The 21,137-nt window shown below is 43.8% G+C and overlaps 1 protein-coding gene across 2 annotated transcripts in view; it reads left to right on the top strand.

The window, feature by feature from the left end:
* Positions 1 to 330: 330 nt before the first annotated feature.
* Positions 331 to 21,137, top strand: part of zc3h18 (zinc finger CCCH-type containing 18) — a 203,110-nt gene continuing 182,303 nt past the window's right edge. Inside the window, exon 1 of one of the 2 annotated variants that reach the window (XM_078544708.1) lies at positions 331 to 478. The gene's annotated coding sequence lies outside the window, so the exon portion shown is untranslated. Of the gene's footprint in view, positions 479 to 519; positions 676 to 21,137 lie in introns of those variants that run through there. The other variant, XM_078544707.1, reaches the window with a different exon arrangement.

Genomic DNA, 21,137 nt, shown 5'->3' with positions numbered 1-21,137 from the left:
CGCACTGTACAGTGAGACCCCCCCACTGTACAGTGAGCCCCCCCGCACTGTACAGTGAGACCCCCCCCCCCGCACTGTACAGTGAGACCCCCCCCCCCGCACTGTACAGTGAGACCCCCCGCACTGTACAGTGAGACCCCCCCCGCACTGTACAGCGAGACCACCCCCCCTGCACTGTACAGTGAGACCCCCCCCCGCACTGTACAGCGAGCCCCCCCCGCACTGTACAGTGAGACCCCCCGCGGTGCTGCTCTCTCACTCATTCAGGTGAGTCTCTGCTCCGCCCCCCATCCTTAAGGTTCCTGGTCAGCTGACGGAAAGTGTCCAATAGGATGTGAGTAATGGCGGCCGGTTTCATGGGAGGTTTCTGAATGTTTCCCGCTGACAGAGTGTCCGCCGGCCGGTTCGGTGTGGGCCTCTCAGAGATCCGGGGGACGGCGCCGAGGGCCCGGGCCGGGAGCGGCCGCCATCCCGCCGGGTGAGTGAGTGGGGGGGGGGCGGGGCGCCGCGGGTCAGCTGACTCCCCCCTGGCCAATGGGCAGTTGCTAATGGCGGCGCTGCCCGGCTCGCGCTCGCTCGCTGCTACCTCGGGCCCGGCCTCGCGCTCTCGCCGTTACCCTGGTTACCCGGCCTGGCCCGGCCCTCACACCCAGAGCCCGCCCGACCGAGCCGCAGGTGAGTGACCCAGAGCCGGGGCGGGGGCATCCGCCGACAGAGGGATCGGGGCCTGGGGGAGAGGGAGAGAGGCAGCGGGAATCACACACACCCCCCCCCTCCCCCATAACCACAGGCCTCGGCCTGGCGCTGGCGGCAGACCCGCACTCGGGCCTTAGGCCTCGGGCTTCTCATGGGTGGGAGAGTAGGAGCAGGGCGGGGTGGCCTGGGCCCTGGGGGTTGGGTTGGTCAGGTCGGGGGGCTGCTGAGGGAAGGAGAGGGCGCTTCTCACATTCGGGGCCTGGGCCTGGCTCTGCTCCAGTGAGGAAATGAGCGCGATGTGGCTGCCCGGGCAGCCGGCTCAGATACATCCATTGCCTGGAGCCTGAGGCAGCACCGAGCTGGAGTGATCCCCAGACCAAACCTCACCTCCCCTCCCCGTGCTTTACCCCCCCCCCCCCCCCCCTTCCTTCTGATGCCTCATTTCACTTGCCCCAAATCAGCCTTGAGTTCATACTGATTCCTGCAAATGCTGCAGGGATCTCCTGATCTGCAGTAAATTACAGTCCAGTTGCTTCCTTTCCTGGTCTGAGGTGTGCACCCCCTACCCCGTCAAATGCCACGCACCCTCTAGTTACAGCAGTGGCCTGTGGTCAGTGTTCCCCGCGAAGCAAGTGCAGATTTCAGTTTCCATCAGTCATGTGTGGATCAGATTGGGGAGAGGGGTGCGAGGGTCCCAAGGACCCCCTTCATATTGGGGGTGAGGGGTCCCTGCTGGAAAACGAGCAAGCAGCAGGTCGCAGGATCACTGCTGTCTAGAGTCACGTTTCCTGAAGATTGAAGTTTTGCAGCAGGACCATCTTTACCCACTCTACGGATGGTTTAAATGTGGCATGTTCTGTGCAGGAGAAAAGTTAACTTTGTTGAGGACTTTATTTTGTAAGTTCAGGAAAAGGATGTAAATTCAGCTCTAAAGATATTGCAGTGTTTTAAAAAGCTATCCTTTTTCAAGATTTTAGTTAGAATCAGAAAGATGAAGTAGGTTAAACTTCTAACAAATTAGAAAACAATTGTGCTAACCAGTGTGGTATTTTAGTTCTGTACAATGCTCTAAAGGAGTTCTTTTACTGTCACTCATTGCCTGGAATCCCTGTCATAAATGTAAACATGATATAATCTGATATGATGGCTCAGTCACACAATGTCAGTGTTTATAGCTTCTTGTTTAAATGAATGATCAAGCTTATACAGTAGTGTAAGTGCAGAAGTTGATCCCTGGAGTGTGTGTTTGTCAGATTTCAAGTATCTCAGCTGAAGACAATAAGCATTGGATCATTTTATGAAGTAAGTAGCTGGAAGACTTATTGTTGAGCTGTTTTGTATTTTTCCAGGTTTTGCTGAAGCCGTATGCCTAAGTTTCGTTAGCTGCCAGACTGACAGTTGGTTAATAGTAGAATCTGTTTTGAATTGTGACCTGGTTGTACTTGACTTCAGAAATGGAACTCAGACACACTGGTCTTTCCTAATTTGCCCACTGGGTAAATGTACTGCTTGGTGTGATATTGCACTGTACAAGCCAGATTCAATCGCCAGCCTCTGTTGAATATCTGGTCTCATCCAGGTCAAGTTTGAGGTATTTCAGTTAGCTGTTAAAGCCCTTTAGCAGATGGGAAGCATCAATTCATGTTCTCATGCCTTATAACTGTCCAGTGACCTCTGCTGGACCTTGATTAAGGAGAGAATCTGGCTCAACTGTAATGCTACAGATTCATACAACCTATCAGTGTCCACTGTCTACGCGCAGGCATGAAAAATGCACAGCTGGGCAAGATGGCAGAGGGTGCCTTGGAGCCCATAGAACAATTAACACCCTCAAGCGAGAGAAGGAAATCAAGGGAGGTCGAGGAACAAATATAATATTGCGCCCTGCAGTACAACCTGCACCCAAATCAATGATATCATGATATAGACCCGAATGGTTGGCCCATACTGACGTGGATCTGTTCAATCTAGTAGTCAGCTCTGTATTCATGACTAATTGTTCTGACTACAAAACTATCACAAATTTCAGAACTGATTTTGTTACATGTCCATTATAGTTTTTTAAAGTTATCTTTTCTCCTTCCCATCCCACCCCCTGGCCAACCTCTGCTGCGTGATTACCATACCCCTACTTGGCCAGCAGTGTTTAAATTTGTCATCTGTAGGCTCTCCAATTATTGACACATCTCAGAGCCCAGTACCCTGATTTCTGGAAGATGGTGTCTGTCATTCCAGAAAATGTTTTTTGACTTGGAACAGAAACATAAAGCGCTTAGGACAGTTGATACAGAAGACTGGATGTCTGCTGGAACTCACGTGATCAGATGTCTGCACTTTTGAAAACTTTTGCCCTTAATATTTAATGAACCTCTCTTGCCCAACAACCCCCCCCTACTAAAACCCCATCCCTGACTGAACTCAGCGTCAACATGGTACTGGAGTATTCTGGACTGTTGCAGGTGCTGAACCCATCTGAAACATTGGAACTTTCCTTCAAAATTTACCCTCTTAAAAAAATCCATAATTTGGATGGTGTAAATGCTGGTACTGTATGTATTACCATAATGCACTATTGTGTTTATCAGTCCTGCAGATATGATAGTGGAAGTAACTTGGGCATGCATTAGGGAATATATAAGTTGTTCTCTTCTGAGTCTTTCCATACAAACTGATAATTAAAGGACCAAAACGGGACAGATACAAGGCAACAGCAATGGAGTTCAACTGGAATTTGTATAGTTGCAATTTTATTCTTGGAAGTTCCAAAGATGTGGTTTAGTTTTGGGAATTCTGCCTTTGGATTGGACAATTGCTAATGTCACTCCATTTATTTAAGAAAAGACAGAGATAGAAACTAAAGATCTGTCGGTTTAACATCAGTTAAAGGGAGCTTTCTGGAATCTGTCATCAGGGGCAGAGTGACTGAACACTTGGACAAGTTTGAGCTGATCAAAGAGAACATGGATTTGTCTAGGGAAAACCATGCCTGACAAATCTAGTTGATTTTTTGAGATGGTCACTAGCATGGGGAGTGTCTCTGGACGTTGTTCATATAAACTTCCAGGTGGTATTTGATCCAATATGAGATTATAGGCTGGAGTACTGTGTACAGTTTTGGTCTCTGTACCTAAAGGAGGATAGAGGTGGCGCAACAAAGCTTCACTAGATTGAGTTTTGGGAGGAGAGGGTTGAATGGGGAATGAATCGAGAGTGTATATCCAAGCTTTAATTGACTGCCACTTCTCTTCAAGGAATGCCTATCTTGAAGAAGTTTTGCGCTTCTCTCCGTCAGGATTTTCGTAACTCTCTTTTGCCTTGTTCACCTTCATTGCTTTCCATTTCTCTCCTGGTGTTTGACAAGGTGTTTACTAAAACCCGCTTTCACAGCCATATTTCCTTTCTCAGTGACTGTCACATTCCTTTAGATAATATCACACCTTCAACACCTCTTTGTCCTTTTGTATGTGACATCTTTTGGTTATCTCCACCTATCACTGGCCCTCTATCCAGCTCTCTTGTCCCAACCCCCCCCTTAAACCAGCTTATATTTCACCCCTTTTCGATTTTTCCTTAGTTCTGTTGAAGAGTCATGCGGACTTGAAACGTTAACTGTGTTCCTCTCTGCAGATGCTGCCAGACCTGCTGAATTTTTCCAGGTATTTTTGTTTTTGTTTTCGATTTCCAGCATCCGCAGTTTTTTGCTTTTATGTTAAAACTGACAATGTTAGGCACAGTTGGGTTTTGTAAGTGGGAGCAGAAAGTTATGGAGGGGCATGGATTTAGTGAGTGGACAAATCCATGGCAGATGGAGTTCAATGCAGGAAAGCATGTGGTCATCCACTTTTGACTCAAGAAAGTTAAATCAGAATGTTTTCTTAATGGTGTGAGGCAAGGAATGTGGAGGAGCAAAGAGATTTAGGTGCCCAGGTGCTAGAGGACAGGTACACAAAGTAATCACAAAGGTAATGGAATGTTGACCTTCATCTCAAATGGGCTGGAATACAAAGGACTGAAAGTTATGCTTCATTTGATCAGATTTATATGCGCTGCTGTGTTCAGTTTTGGGCACCACACCTCAGGAAAGATATATTGGTCTTGGAAGGTGAGCAGTGCATATGCACCAAAATTATACAAAAACTGAAAGGCTTCCAATGTGAGAACAGGCGGAATAGATTTGGTTCATGTTATCTTGAATTTAGATGGTTGATGAATGATTGAATTGAGGAAACTCAGCTGCCCATGTCCTAACTTGCTCCAAATCCCGTTCCCATCACCCCTATGGCCACTAATCTATATTAGCTCCCGGTTAAGTAATGCCTTAATTTTAAAATTCTCATTATTGTTTAAAACTCCCACCATGGCCTTGCAGTCCCCCACACCCCCATCTCTGTAATCTCCTTCAACCCTACATCTATATCTCCGTTCCTTCAATTCTGGCCTCCTGAGCACCCCATATTTTAATCGCTCCACCATTGGTGACCGTGCTCAAGGCCCAAAGAGAATTCCCTCTCTAAACCTCTCTTTCCTCATTTAAGGTGCTCTCTAAATCCACTTCTTTGAGAAAGCTTTTGACCATCATATCTCCTTATGTAGCTTGGTGTCAGATTTTGTTTGATAAACTCCTGCAAAGCACTTTGGAACATATAACTACATTAAAGGTGCTGTGTAAATGCAAGTTGTTGTGTTTAAAATAACTAAAGGATTTGATAGTGTAGAGAGAGTGAAAGTATTTTCTGTAGTGGGAGAATCCGGAACAGGGCAGCATTAACTTAAAATTGGAGCTATTCAGGCGTTGATGACCTATGAGAGGGTCGTCCTATGATAAGAGGTTGAAGAGTATGGGCCGATACTCTCTGAAGTTTAGAAGAATGAGAGATAGTCTCATAGTAAAATGTAAGATTCTGAGGTGCTTGACAGGATAGGTGCTGAGAGGTTGTATCCCCCGGCAGGAGAGTCTGGAACTAGGGAGCATGGTCTCTGATTTAAAAGTCAATTGTTTAAGACTGAGATGAGAAGAAATTTCTTCAGTCAGGGTTGTGAATCTTTGGATGCTCAGTCATTGAGTATGTTCAAAGCTGAAATAGATTTTTATATTCTTAAGGGAATCAGGCAGTTTGGGGATCGGGCAACAATGTGGAGTTGAGGTCAAAAATCAGCCAAGATCTTATTAATTGGTGGAAACAGGAGAGAAGTTTAGGGAGGGAATTGCAGCATTTGGGGCCGAGGCAGCTGAAGGCACAGCTGCAGTGGTGGAGTGATTAAAATTGCAAATGTGCTAGAGGCCATTACTGGAGGAATGCAGAGATCTTAAAACATATCGGGTTGGAGGAGGTTGCAGAGATAAGGCCGAGTCCATGGAGGGATTTGTAAACAAAGATGAGAATTTTAAAAATGAGGCATTCCTGAACTAGGAGCCAATGTAGGTCAGTGACCACAGAGACAAGGTGTGAATTATTCTTGGTGTGAGTTAGGGTACAGGCAGCAAGGTGGAAGATGGGATGCTGGCCTGAAAGCACTGGAATAGTCAACCTTGCGGTTGCAAAAGCATGGATGAGAGATTCATAAGACCATAAGACATAGGAGCAGAAATTAGGCCATTTGGCCCATCGAGTCTGCTCCGCCATTCAATCATGGCTGATAAGTTTCTGAACCCCATTCTCCCGCCTTCTCCCCGTACCTTTGATCCCCTTACCAATCAAGAACCTATTTATCTCGGTCTTAAATACACTCAATGACCTGGCCTCCACAGCCTTCTGTGGCAATGAATTCCATAGATTCACCACTCTCTGGCTAAAGAAGTTTCTCCTCATCTCTGTTCTAAAAGGTCTTCCCTTTACTCTGAGGCTGTGCCCTCGGGTCCTGGTCTCTCCTACTAATGGAAACATCTTCCCCACGTCCACTCTATCCTGGCCTTTCAGTATTCTGTAAGTTTCAATCAGATCCCCCCTCATCCTTTTAAACTCCATCAAATATAGACCCAGAGTCCTCAAACGTTCCTCATATGTTAAGCCTTTCATTCCTGGGATTGTTCTCGTGAACCTCCTCTGGACCCTCTCCAGGGCCACCTCATCCTTCCTGAGATACGGGGTCCAAAATTACTCACAATATTCTAAATGTGGTCTGACCAGAGCCTTATAAAGCCTCAGCAGCACATCCCTGCTTTTATATTCTAGTCCTCTTGAAATAAATGCCAATATTGCATTTGCCTTCCTAACTCCGACTCAACCTGCAAGTTAACCTTAAGAGAATCCTGGACTAGGACTCCCAAGTCCCTTTGCACTCCAGACTTCTGAATTCTCTCCCCATTTAGAAAATAGTCTTTGCCTCTATTCTTCCTACCAAAGTGCATGACCTCACACTTCCCCACGTTGTATTCCATCTGCCACTTCTTTGCCCATTCTCCTAACCTGTCCAAATCCTTCTGCAGCCTCCCCGCCTCCTCAATACTACCTGTCCCTCCACCTATCTTTGTATCATCTGCAAACTTAGCCAGGATGCCCTCAGTTCCTTCATCTAGATCATTAATGTATAAAGTGAAAAGTTGTGGTCCCAACACTGACCCCTGCGGAACTCCACTAATCACCGGCCGCCATCCTGAGAAGGACCCCCTTATCCCCATTCTCTGCCTCCTGCCAGACAGCCAATCTTCTATCCATGCTAGTACCTTGCCTCTAACACCATGGGCTCTTATCTTACTGAGCAGCCTCCTGTGCGGCACCTTGTCAAAGGCCCTCTGGAAGTCTAAGTAGATAACATCCATTGGCTCTCCTTTGTCTAACCTACTCGTTACCTCCTCAAAGAATTCTAACAGATTTGTCAGGCATGACCTCCCCTTGATGAAACCATGCTGACTTTGCCCGATTTTACCATGCACTTCCAAGTATTCTGAAATCTCATCCTTAATAATGGGCTCTAAAATCTTACCAACGACCGAGGTCAGGCTAATCGGCCTGTAATTTCCCATCTTTTGCCTCACTCCCTTCTTAAACAGGGGGGGTTACATTAGCGATTTTCCAGTCCTCTGGGACCCTCCCTGACTCTAGTGATTCCTGAAAGATTGCCACTAATTCCTCCACTATCTCTTCAGCTATCTCCTTCCGCATGGTATGTTGCCTGCCCGGTGCCAGGGTGAGGGACATTTCTAACCGGCTTGAAAGGATATTGGAGAGGGAGGGGAAGGATCCAGTTGTTGTGGTCCACGTCGGGACAAATAACATAGGTAAGACTAGGAAAGAGGACCTGTTTGGGGATTATCAGGAACTAGGAACTAAATTAACGAACAGGTCCTCAAGGGTTATAATCTCCAGATTACTACCCAAGCCACGTGCAAATTGGCATAGGGACGCGAGAATAAGGGAAGTAAACACGTGGCTAAAGGAGTGGTGCGGAAAAGAGGGGTTCCATTTCGTGGGGCACTGGCATCAGTATTGGAACAGGAGGGATCTGTACCATTGAGACGGTCTTCACCTGAACCGATCTGGGACCAATGTTCTAGCGAAAAGGGTAAATAGGGTGGTTAACAGGACTTTAAACTAGAAAGTGGGGGGGGGGGGGGGGGGGGGGGGGAGGAAGAAATATGACTAATGGGAAACAAAGCAGCAGGTTAGCGTGTGGAGGGGGGGTGGATTCAACTTCATGGAAAATTATGAAAAAACTGAAAAAAAGATTCAGTAGCCGACGAGTTGAGGTGGGGAGTTTGACAAGTTACCGAGTGGAGGTAAGCAGTCTTGATGAAGCTGTTATGTGGTCAATAGCTCAGTACCATGTCAACATTTTATTAGGTAAGGTTATTAGGGAGGTATGGATCAAAGTAGGTCAATGGAAATTTAAAATACAGATCAGCCTGCAAGCTACTCTTTGCTCATTCGCACTGTTTCTCTTTTATGCATGCTGCCTTTTGCTTATGTATTTTCCCTCCCTTTTGGGAGGGAAGTTCTTTAACTACAGCTTTTAGTTAGAGTGCTGGATTGAGCACACACTTTATAATGATGAGAAACTTCATCTGTTTGGGATTGGAGAGTTGAGTGGACTAGTAAAGATACCTGTCCTGCTGTCAGACCACATCCTGTCAGCTCATTATGGAATGTTGCCAATTGCAGCTTCAGAGATTTATGGGCCACCCTGGTTGAGGTGTAATGTATGTATATATTGATGTAAGTAGTAATAAAGAAGAAGAGCCTGGCAATAAGTTTCAGTTTTGTCTCATTACTGTGCAACACGGTACTATTAAGGTGAGCTCTGAAACAGATTGTCAAACAATCAGAATTTACCATGTGAGTTTTCAGCAGGCTTATCTCATAAATAATTGAGCCTTACGGACCAGTAAAGTCCCAGGTGTGTTCCCATTTTGTGTTGCACTAACTGATCTGGACCAGGGCATGAACTTCATCAAAAAAGTATACTGCTGAAACTCCATCCCCAAGTTCATTATCATCTGCAAATTTTGATATTGATTTACTTGTTTCTATGTTCCAATCAATACATTAACAGTGGCTTCAGCACTGATCCTTTGAGCCGCTGCTTTCAATCTTCCTCCAATCTGTGTAACTACCCTTTGCTCCTACTCTCTGACTTCTATTTTTTAACCAGTTTGCTATCCATACAGCAAATGCCCTAACCTTTGTCATGAGCCTCACCACATGGCACCTGATTGAGGGCCCTTTGAAATTCAAGTTATGATATCTATAGCTTTAGCGTAATCCACTCTTTCCATGAGACTTCAAAGGATTCTATCAGGTTCAGTAAGCATGACATTGCCTTTCAGAATCTAAGCTGAATTTTTTAATATTGCCTTTTCTGTCACTAGATGCTCCTCTCTTTGCAATCTATATCAATGATTTGGATGTGGGGATCAAATATAATATTTCCAAGTTTGCTGATGACACAAAACTTGGTGGGAATGTGAGTTGTGAGGAGGATGTTAAGAGGCTTCAAGGAGATTTGGACAGGCTAAGTGGGCAAGAACATGGCAGATAGAATATAATATGGAAAAATGTGAGTTACCCACTTTGGTTGGACAAACAGAAATGCAGAGTATTTCATAAATGGAGAGAGCTTGGGAAGTGTTGATGTCCAAAGGAACCTGGATGTTCTTGTTAATGAGTCACTGAAAGCTAACATGCAGGTGTGATTAGCAATCAACAAGGCAAATGGTATGTTAGCCTTTATTGCAAGGGGTTTTGAGTACAGGAGTAACAATGTCTTGCTGCAGTTGTATAGAGCCTTGGTGAGACCACACCTGGAGTATTGTGAGCAATTTTGATCTTACCTAAGGAAGGATATACTGACTATAGTGGGAATGCAATGAAGGTTCATCAGACTAATCCCTGGGATGGTGGGATTGTCCTATGAGGAAAGATTGAGGAGACTGGGTCTGTCTTCTCTAGAGTTTAGAAGAATGAGAGGTGATCTCATTGATGTGTACAAAATTCTTACAGGGCTCAACAGAGTAAAGGCAGGAGAGATGTTTCCCTTGATTGGGTGAGTCCAGAACCAGGGGACACAGTTTCAGAATAAGAGGTAGGCCATTTAAGACCGAGATGAGGAGGAATTTCTTCAGTGGGTGGTGAATCTTTGGAATTCTCTACCCCAGAGAGTTGTAGAGGCTCAGTCATTGAGTATGTTCAAAGCAGAGGCCAATAGATTTCTAGATACCAATGACATTAAGGGATACAGGGATAATGTGGGAAGATGGTGTTGAGGTAGAATATCAGCCATGATCTTGTTAAATGGCGGAGCAGGCTCAAGAGACCGAATGGCCCATTCCTGCGTTCCCATGTTCTGTTACTACTGTTACTGTAGATTCCATTATCTTCTGTCAATGACACTAAACTATCTAGCCTATAGGTCCTAGGTTTTGTTCTATCTCATCTTGTTCTCATCCTCTATTGAAGTGTCTGTTTCGTTACTGACCTGGCACAGAATGCTCATGCACGAACATGTCATTGTGTGCTGGAGTGAATTCTAAATACCTTCAGGCTAATAAATGATGTGGTGGCCCTTATAGTGAGATCTGTGGCAAACTGGGCAGCACTCTTGCCCTCTGAGCCAGAAGTTTGTGACTTCAAGCCCCACTCCAGGGGCTTTAACAAATAACCCTGGCTGACACTCCAACGCAGTATTGAGTGAGTGAACTGTTAACAGTTCTACCTTACAGATTAGTGTTAAACTCGGGTCCCATCTGTTCCTCAAGTGAACATAAAGATCCCATGGCACTGCATGCCTTGTGTCGACAATATTTATCCCTTGATAATAATAAAACAATTTAATTGATCATTCATCTGATATGATTTATATGTTTTCAGCATTCTAAAGAGAATGGATAATATAGATTCCGACAAGTTATTTCACCTCATCCAGAACAGTAAAACCAGAGGACACAACCTGCGCTTGCATAGTATTTACAGCACAGAAACTGGCCTTTCAGCCCAACAAGTCCATGCTGATGTTTATACTCCACACAAGCCTCCTCTCACCTTACTTCATATAACCTCATCAAAATATATCCCTATTACTTTCTCCCTCATGTATTTATCTAGCTTTCCTATGAATGCATCTATGCTATTCACCTCAACTAGTTGTATCACAGTATCTTTACAGTGCAGAAGGAGGCCATTCGGCACATATACTCACCACTTTGGGGAAAGACATTTCTCAGGATCCCTCTATTGGATTTATTCGTGAGTATCTTATACTTTTGGCCCGTAGTTCTGGACACAACAAGTGCAAACATCTTTTCTACATCTACCCTGTCAAAATGTTTCATAATTTGAAGACCCCTCAATCAACTCAACTCCTCGGCCTTCCCTTTTACAGAGAAAAGAGCCCCAATCTTTTCTGTTCCTTGGGATGTTTTATTAGGTCAAAGGTGTGATATAAGTACAATTTGTTGATAGCCTCTATAACTCATGGTATCACCTTAGTAATTTATTTTCGCACCTTCCTCCAGTGCCTCCAAACCCATTTTTATAATATGGAGACCAGAACAATGCACAGTACATCAAGTGATGTCTAACCAAGGCTCTAACATAGTATCTTTGCTTTTCATTTGCATCCCTCTAGAAATGAAGCCCAGCACTTCGTCTTATTAACCTGTGTGACTGCTTGTATCTGTACCCCCAATCTCTCTGCTTATCTATCTCACTTAAGAAAGTTGTTTTCCAAGGATTATGTGACCTCTTTATTCTTCCTACCAAAACGCACCATCTGCACTTTGATTTTCATTTGCCAATTATACACGAATTCTGCAAGTATATTAATATTTCCCTGTATTTTGTCACAGTTCTCCTACTGTATGCACCAAATTTGGTTGTGTCCTCAAATTTTAAAATTGTTCTTGGATTCATAGGAAATAGGAGCACGAATAGGTATCAATCTCTGTCTTCAGTATACTCAATTTCTGAGCCTCCACAGCCCTCTGGGATAGAGAATTCCAAAGCTTCACCAAGCTCTGACTGAAGAAGCTGAAGACTGTCTGAGCATCATCTCATTCCTAAATGGTCTATCCCTTATCCTGAGTCTTGTCCCCCTTGGTTCTAGAACTACCCTCCAATCCCCCAGCCGGGGGAAACATTTTTCTTGTATCTACTCTGTCGAGCCCTGTAAGAATTTTGTATGTTTTATTGAGATCACCTCTTATTTTTCGTAATCTTAGAAAATATGGGCCCAGTCTCCTCAATCTCTCCTCATAAGACAACCAGGGATCAGTCTACTGAACTTTCGTTGCACTCCCTCTATGGCAAGTATATCCTCCTTTAGGTAAGGAGACCAAGACTATACGCAATACTCCAGGTGCAGTCTCATCAAGGTTCTGTAGAACTGCAGCAAGACATTTTTACTCCTGTACTCAAACCCTATTGCAATAAAGGCCAACAAAGATGAGGTGACCAGTCAAAGCAGGTGGCAGGTCAGAAGATTGGACAGAATGTAAGGAACAGCAAAGAATGACTAAAAGAGTAATAAGGATGGAAAAATTAAAGTATGAGAGAAAGCTAGCCAGAAATGTAAAAACAGATAGTAAGACCATAAGACATAAGAGCAGAAGTAGGCCATTCGGCCCATCAAGTCTACTCTGCCATTCAGTGAGATCATGGCTGATCTGATAATCTTCAACTCCACTTTCCTGCCTTTTCCCCATAACCCTTGATTCCCTTACTGATCAAAAATCTGTCTATCTCCGCCCTGAATATATTTAACGACCCAACCTCTACAGCCCCCTGCGGTAAAGAATTCCACAGATTAACAACCTTCTGAGAGTAGAAGTTCCTCCTCATCTCTGTCTTAAATGGGCAACCCCTCACTCTCAGATTATGCCCTCTGGTCCTGGACTCTCCCACAAGGGGAAACAACCTCTCAGCATCTACCCTGTCAAGCCCCCTAAGAATCTTATATGTTTTAACATGATTGCCTCTCATTCTTCTAAACTCCAATGAGTACAGGCCCAATCTACTCAACCTCTCCTCATAAGAAAATCCCACCATATCTGGGATCAACCTAGTGAACCTTCTCTGGACTGCCTGTTTAACGAGTTAACAAAGTGAGTGTTGGCCTCATAGAAAGTGACATTGGTGTTTTCTTGCAAATTGTCCTGATGAGTGCAAGACGAAAAGCTTTAACAAAACAAGTCTCTTTTCTCAGCAATGTTCTAATTTTGCTAACTTCTAACTGTTTACTAACTCCCTGTGTGGGATCTTAGTGAAAGCCTTCTGAAAATTCAAATACACCAAACCCACTGGCTTTCCCTTACCTATTCTGCTAGTTACACCCTCAAAACTCCCAACAGGTTTGTCAAAGATGATTTTCCTTTCATAAATCTATGTTGACTCTGCTCAATCTCATTATTTTCAAAGTGTCCAATTATTACATCCTTTCTAATTTTTAAAATTCATTTATGGGATGTGGGCGTTGCTGGCTGGGCCAGCATTTATTGCCCATTCTTAATTGCCCTTGAGAAGGTGGTGGTGAGCTGCCTTCTTGAATCGCTGCAGTCCATGTGGAGTAGGTACACCCACAGTGCTGTCCGGAAGGGAGTTCTAGGATTTTGACCCAGTGACAGTTAAGGAACGGTGATATATTTCCAAGTCATGATGGTGTGTGGCTTGGAGGGGAACTTCCAGGTGGTGGTGTATGTATCTCCTGCCCTTGTCCTTCTAGATGGTAGTGGTCATGTGTTTGGAAGGTGCTGTCTAAGGAGCCTTAGTGGGTTTCTGTAGTGCATTTTGTAGATGGTACACACTGCTGCCACTGTGCGTTCCTAGAGGGAGCGAATGTTTGTGAATGGGGTGCCGATCAAGCAGGCTGCTTTGTCCTGGATAGTGTCAAGCTTCTTGAGTGCTGTTGGAGCTGCACTCATCCAGGCAAGCGGGGAGTATTCCATCATACTCCTGACTTCTGCCTTGTAGATAGTGAACAGGCTTTTGGGAGTCAGTAAGTGAGTTACTCGCTGCAGGATTCAGGCATCTGAGCTGCTCTTGTAGCCACAGTATTTATATGGCTAGTCCATAGTTCAGTGGGAGGTGGTGGCATAGTGTTTTTGTCACTGGGCTAGTAATCCAGATATCCAGGTAATGCTCTGGGGATCCGAGTTCAAATTTTAATTCAATAAAAATCGGAATTAAAAGCCTAATGATGACCATGAAACCGTTGTCGATTGTCGTAAAACCCCATCTGGTTCGCTAATGCCCTTTAGGGAAGGAAATCTGCCTTCCTTACCTGGCCTGGAACCCCACCTCTGCTTCGTTGTAGAACCTATAGAATTTTGGAAGATGACCACCAACGTATCTACTATCTCTACAGCCACCTCTTTCAACACTCTGGGATGTAGATTCAGGTCTAAGGGATTTATCAATTTTACGCCCCATTAATTTCTCTAGTACTGCCTTTTTACAAATATTAATTTCTTTCATTTCCTCATTCTTGCTCATCCCTTGGTTCTCTAGTGTTCCTGGGTAGTTTCTTGTATCTTCCTCCATGAAGACAGACACAAAATACATGTTTAGTTTCTCTGTCATTTCCTTATTCCCCATTATAAATTCTCCTGTCTCTGTATTTGTCTTTGCTAATCTTTTCTTTTTTATGTATCTATAGAAGCTTTTACCATCCATTTTTGTTTTCTCGTTACTTTTCACATTCTATTTTCTCTTTCTTTACAGTTTCTTGGTCATCCTTTGCTGAATTATAAAATGCTCCCAACCATCAGGCTTACTACATTTTTTTGCAAATTTATAAGCCTCTTCCTTTGATCTAAAATCTTTAACTTATCTTGTTATGAGAAAAGATTGACTGCGACCTCAGCTTGAGCATAGTGTCCAATTCTGGGTACCAGGATGTGAAGGTGTTGAAGAAGGTACAGAGGTGATTTACTAGCATAGTACCAGGAATAAGAGACTTCAGTTATGGAAAGACTAGAAAGCTGGGTTGTTCTCCTTAAAACAGAGAAGGTTAAAGCATGATTTAATAGAGGTGTTCAAAATTATGAAGGACTTTGTTACATAAGTAAAAACTCTTTCCAATGATCGAAGGGTCAGTAACTGGAGGATGCAAGTTTAAGGTAATTGGCAAAAAAAAATTGAAGATTAGAATATTTCTTATACATTGAGTTATTGTGAATGCGCTGCCTGCAAGGGCGATTGAAGCAGATTCAATAGTAACTTTCAAAAGGGGAAATGGATAAATACTTGAAAAGGAGAAATTTGCAGGATTGTGGAGAAAGAGCTGGGGGAATTGGGAATAATTCGATAGCTCTCTCAAAGAGCCGGCACAGACACAATGGGTTGAATGGCTTCCTCCTGTGCTGTATCATTCTATGATTCTATTGTTGTTAGCCATGGTTGGACCGCCTTTCTTACTGGGCTTTTATGCCTTAAAGAAATGTAAATTTGTTGTAAACCATGCATTAATTCTTTAAACGCTACCCATTGTCTGTTTACCGTCATACCTTTTAATGTAGTTTCCCAATCTACCGCAATTAACTTGCCCCTCATACATTCATAGTTTCCTTTGTTTAGATTTAAGACTAGTTTTGGATTGAACTACATCACTAAAATTTCATCGTATTATGGCCACTCTTCCCTGGAGGCTCCTTTACAGCAAGGTTAGCCCTTTCTCATTGCGCAATACTAGATCTAAAATAGCCTGTTCTCTAATTGGTTCCTCAATATACTGTTCTAGAAAACCATCTTGTGTACGTTCCAGGAAATCGTCCTCCACAGAACTAGTCCTAGTTAGGATTGCCCAGTCATTGTGTAGATTGAAGACCCCGTGATAACTGTATGTTAACCCTTGTTACATGCACCTCTAATTTGCTGATTTATACTGTGCCCTACATTTCCACTACTGTTTGGTGGCCTATAAACAACTCGGACCAATGTTTGCTGCTTCTTAACTCTATCTAAACTGATTCTACACCTTGATCTTCCAATCTAAGATCCTCTCTCACTAATGAACTGATCTCATCCTTTTTTTAACAGCACTACCCAACCTCCTTTTCCTTTTTGTCTACCCTTCCTAAATGCCGAATACCCTTGAACATCCAGTTCCCAGCCTTGGTCACCCTGTAGCCACGTCTCCATAATAGCAATTAGATCATACCTATTTACTTCCATTTGTGTCAATCATTTACCTTGTTGCAAATGCAACAACAGATAGAATGCCTTTAATTCTGTCCTTTTATTATTTTCGCAACCTTTAGCCTTATCTGCAAGCACGCTCTTAAGTTTGTACTCTCTGCCCCTTCGTGCCACACTCAGATTGTTATTTTCCATTTTGCTACCTTGCTGTCTTGACTTGTCCTCTCTCTTTAATTTACTCCACCTTCCCGCACCTGATTTCCCCATCCCCAACTATTTAGTTTAAAGCCCTCTCTTGTGACTCACCTGAACAATGGTCCCAGCACAGTTCAGGTGAACACTGTTCCAACGGTACAGCTCCCACTTTCCCCAGTACTGGTGCCAGTGACCCATTAATTGAAACCCATTTCTCCCACACCAATCTTTGAGCCACGCATTTAACCCTCTGATCTTATTTACCCTGCTTCAATTTGCTTGTAGCTCGGGTAATAATCCAGAGGTTATTGTCTTTGAGGTTCTGGATTCCTGGGTCCAAATTGTTTATTTAAATAGGGGACAACCGTGGTCCTAGTAGCATGATCCTTGTGGCACACCATGTCCCACCTTTGCCAACCTGAGTAACTACCTTTAACCGCTAAAGCAAAAGTAAAATACTGTGGGTGTTGGAAGTCTGAAATGAAAAGAACAAATGTTGGAAATGCTGAGCTGAGGTCAGGCAACATCTGCAAAAAAGAAACAGTTAACCTTTCCGGTCACCCTGACAGTCAGTGACCTGAAACATTAACTCTGTTCTCTTTCCATAGGTGCTGCCTGGCCTCCTGAATATTTCCAGGATTTTCTGTTGTTACTGTTAACCCCTATTCTCTCTTCTGCTTTGTAGCCAGCTTGTTGTCCATTCTCCTACTTGCCCCCTGACTCCATAATTTCTGACCTTAGTCATCACATGGCACCTTATCAAAGCCTTTTGAAAATCCAAATATATTACTTCTATTGTTTTACTTTTGTCTGCCTTATGTTAAGAACGTACGAACAGGGAGCAGGAGTAGGACATTCGACCCCTCCAGCCTGCTCTATCATTTAATAAGATCAAGCCTGATCTGATAGCAACCTCAAATCTGCATCCCACCTATCCCCGATAACCCTCTTGATTACCAAGAAGCTATCCACCTCTGCCTTAAAAATATTCAAAGACACTGCTTCCACCACCTTTTCTGGAAGAGGGTTTCAAAGACTCACGACCCTCTGAGAGAAAATTTTTTGCCTCATCTCCATTTTAAATGGGCGACCCCTTATTTTTAAACAGTGACCCCTAGTTCTATATTCCCCTGCAAGAGGAAACATCCTCTCCACATCCACCCTGTCAGGACCCCTCAGGGTCTTATATGTTTCAATCAAGTCGCCTCTTACTGTTCTAAACTCCAGCAGATATAAGCCTAACCTGTCGAACCTTTCCTCAAAGACAACCCGCCCATTCCTGGTATTAGTCTGGTAAACCTTCTTTGAACTGCTTCCAACGCATTTATATCCTTCCTTAAATAAGGTGACCAATACTGTACACAGTTCTCCAAATGTGGACTCACTAGTGCTCTGTATAACTGAAGCATAATCTCCCTACTTTTGTATTCAATCCCCTTGCAATAAATGATAACATCCTATTTGCTTTCCTAATTACTTGCTGTACCTGCATGCTAGCTTTTTGCGATTCATGCACTAAGACACCGCTCTGCATTTCAGAACTCAGCCATCTCTCACCATTTAGATAATATGCTTCTCTTTTATTCTTCCTGCCAAAATGGACAATTTCACATTTTCCCACATGATACTCCATTTGCCAGATCTTTGCCCACTCACTTAACCTATCTATATCTTTTTGTAGCCTTCTTTTGTCCTCTTCATAACTTACTTTCCTACCTATCTTTGTGTCATCAGCAAATTTGGCTACCATCCCATCCATCCAAATCATTTATATAAATTGTAAACAGTTGAGGCCCCAGCGCCGATCCCTGTGGCACATCATTCGTTACATCTTGTCAACCTGAAAAAGACCCATTTATGCCTACTCTCTGTTTCCTGTTAGCCAGGCAGTCTTCTATCCATGCCAATATGTTACCCCCATACCATGAACGTTTATTTCCTACAATAACCTTTGATGTGGCAATTTATCAATTTCCTTCTGGAAATCTTAAGTACAAAACATCCACCGGTTCCCCTTTATCCACAGCACATATTACTTCCTCAAAGAACTCCAATAAGTTGGTAAAACATGATTTCCCTTTCACAAATCCAATAAGTTTGGCCCAGCATGATTTTCCCTTTTAAAATCCATGTTGACTATTGTTATATTTTCAGTTTCTAGATATTTTTCATGAATGGGTCAAATTTAAAATTAATCTGTGGACGCATAATATTAGTGAATGGGTGCTCAGTCTATAGAACAAACCCCCTAGGGGGGATGATGGAAGCAATCAGTTCATTGAAATGCAAATTAGATCATTTACTTCAGAAAATAACATTTTAGAAATTCATTCTTGAGCTATGGGCATTAATTGCAAGGCTGGTGTTTATTGCCTATACCTAGTTTTCCTGGAAGGTGATGGTGGGCCTTCTTGAGCCGCTGCAGACTGTGCAATGAAGGTGCTCCCACAGTGATGTTCAGGAATTGCAGGACTTTGGGATACAGTGTATGGGTAATTTGAGACATGACGTGTTAAGCGTAGCATGTTTGGGCGGAAAAAGTTGATTTAAGTGTAAGATTCCCAAAACCCTCCATCACTGGGGTTTTCCACAGCATTTCTAGATCCATTGTAGACTATTTGATAGGGATTGATTGCTATGATTTACTCGGCAACCCTATTATTGAATTATGACTATCAGTTTGGTAGAAGGTGAACTAGATAGATTGTGGTCTTTTCTAGCAAGTTATAGTCCTACGTCCACACCATCTTCCTCCAATGCCTCTCCTCTGTCATCTAACTTGGTAGGATGGCCTTTGTTTGGTTCCCCTTATTGTCTGGCTATCATCTTGAGAATTCCCTAAGGATCATCAGCTATCTCCTTTTCCTCATCTGCAAACTGCTGCTTGTCAACAAGATTTGGGAACATGGGGTCAGATTCCACTTGAATGCTCATAACACTAAGCTCTGCCCCACCACCGTCTTGGACGAGCTACACTTTTCATCTGTTAAATATTGTGAAGACAGAGACCACTGTTTTTGGCCACCTCTGCTAATTCCGTAACCCTTGCTGACTTGAAGTCTCTTCTTGGTCGCCATGCAGACTATTTGAACTAGGCATCCTATTCAATTCTGAGCTTAGATTCTATTCCCATACTCTCTCCATGTCTTTTGCAAATGCCCTCCCACAGAAACATAGCCCACCTGCCCAGTTTCATTCCCCAGAACTAGACTTATCTCTGCTTCAATTCGTCATCTCTGTCTCATCTGTTCTGTGGTGGAACATTCCGTACTAGCGCTTCTGATGCCTTCCCTTTTCCTTAACCGAGAATTCCCCCACCATGAGTGACAGGGCCCTCGACTGTGTCCGTTCCATTTCCTGCACTCACCCCCCCCCACCCCCCTCAGAGCCACGAAAGGGTTCTCCTTGCCATCACCTTCTACCCCACTCATCTCCGTATTCAGAAGCCTCTGCCATTTCTGCCAACTCCAGCATGACACAACCATCAAACCCAACTTTCCCTCCCCTTTCAGAATTCTGAAAGGACCATTCCCTCTGTGATACCCTGGCCCACTCCTCAATCATCCCCAAACACGCCCTCCTCTTCCCACTGCGCCTTTCCATACAAGCACAGGTGATGCAGCACTTCTTTTTACCTCTTCACTCCCCACTGCCCAAGGCCTTAACAATCCTTCCTGGTGAAACAATTTATGTGTACTTTCAATTATTCTCTGCTCACAATGTGGTTTACTCTATGTTGGAGAGACCAAATGCAGATTTGGTGACTACTCTGCAGAGCATCTCTGCAATCATGACCCCCAGTTTCTGGTTGCTTATCATTTTAATTCTCCACCTTACTCCTACTCTGACCTTTTTGCCCTCAGCTCCTGTAGTGTTCCAATGAAGCTCAACGTAAGCCCAAGGAGCAGCGTCTCATCTCTTGATCAGGCACTTTACAGTTTTCCAGATTCAACATTAAGTTCAACACTTTCAGGACATAACCTCTGTCCCTATTTTCTTTCCTTTTTCTTTGTTGGCTTTAGTTCTGTTCACTTGTTTTTCCCTCTTTTTTGCTTTTGGCTGGCAACTGCTGCATCATTCTGCCATTCTCACCTCGTCCAGACACACATTTTGTTTCTTTACTTGCCCCATTACCACTCACTTTGGCCTCAGTAGCACATCAAGTGTTAATAGCAGGTTTTCTAGCAGAAATTTGGTTCTTCACCGCAGAATTTCACCTGGACTGGGAAATTTCTGGTCTCCCACCCCCCAGCTGCTCTGGTAAAGGTCATTTCCTAGCTCTTGCTCAGAGTTGACTGCAAAAGCGGACTGCATCAACACTGCTGCCTCCCTCACTTCCAATTCTGCTGACACTCTTCGGTTTCTGAATTTCATTTCTTTGCTTCTTATTCCGCAAGTCAGCACTGGAGAACCCACCTACTTGTTATCTGGCTGAGGTGTAAATGACTTGGTTTCCTGGCTGGCTGTTCTAGATCTCTCTTCTGCCTTCTGGCTGATGACTATTTCTGCTGTAATTGAAACAGAAAATGCTGGAATAACTCAGCAGGCTTGGCAGCATCTGTGGGGAGAGAAACAAAGTTAATGTTTTGAGTCTGTATGACTCTTCTTCAGAGCTCTTTCCTGCTGCCCTGGTTCAGTCTTGACACTTCTTGTCAGGCACTGCAAGCTTTTAGTTCAAAT

Source organism: Cetorhinus maximus, chromosome 6 (genome assembly GCF_964194155.1).
Source record: "Cetorhinus maximus chromosome 6, sCetMax3.hap1.1, whole genome shotgun sequence".
Taxonomy (NCBI): domain Eukaryota; kingdom Metazoa; phylum Chordata; class Chondrichthyes; order Lamniformes; family Cetorhinidae; genus Cetorhinus; species Cetorhinus maximus.
This window is presented reverse-complemented; position numbering and strand designations above follow the sequence as displayed.